The sequence below is a fragment of the Haplochromis burtoni genome, unplaced genomic scaffold, assembly GCF_018398535.1.
Source record: "Haplochromis burtoni strain Fernald_Lab_line unplaced genomic scaffold, NCSU_Asbu1 Contig_1109, whole genome shotgun sequence".
Lineage (NCBI taxonomy): Eukaryota > Metazoa > Chordata > Actinopteri > Cichliformes > Cichlidae > Haplochromis > Haplochromis burtoni.
Window position 1 is genome coordinate 73,902 of NW_024583470.1, and position 759 is coordinate 74,660.

Genomic DNA, 759 nt, shown 5'->3' on the forward strand with positions numbered 1-759 from the left:
GATTTTTGCACGACATGGGATCCCCGAGCAGCTGGTAACAGATAATGGGCCACAGTTTTCAGGGGCAGCTTTTGAGACATTTGCAAAAGTGTATGGCTTCTGTCACATTACAAGCAGCCCGAAATATCCCCAAAGCAATGGCGAAGCCGAACGAGCAGTTAAGACTGTCAAGAATCTATTGCGGAAAGCGGTTGATCCACACTTGGCTCTGCTCGCTTACAGAGCCACCCCACTGCAGAATGGCTATAGTCCAGCCCAACTCTTGATGGGGAGACGGCTTCGCACCACAGTGCCAATACTGCCATCTCTGCTAGACCCCGCACTTCCTGATAGTGTGGTTGTCACCCGGAGGGAAAAGAAGAGGAGGACTAAAGAGGCACAGTCATATAACCTTCGTCATCGCGCACGCAGCCTCGACAGGCTCACTCCAGGCCAAGAAGTGTGGATAACAGACCAGAGAGCCAGCGGCACCGTTATTGGCAGCCACTCCACACCACAATCATATCTCGTGGAGGGACCTCGTGGGACAATTAGGCGGAATCGTCGGCATCTTGTTCCCATGAAACACTCTCCAGACCAAACTGAGAGCAATAATGGGGAGCCAGAATCTGCAGAAGCCGGGGAGCAGTGCACCACAGACATGCCAGAGACAGTTTCTCCAGAGCTTCCATCTACACCCAGAACCAGATCAGGAAGAGTGGTTGTGAGACCAACCAGATTGGACTTATAACGGATAAGATGGAAAGGACTGTTTTATAC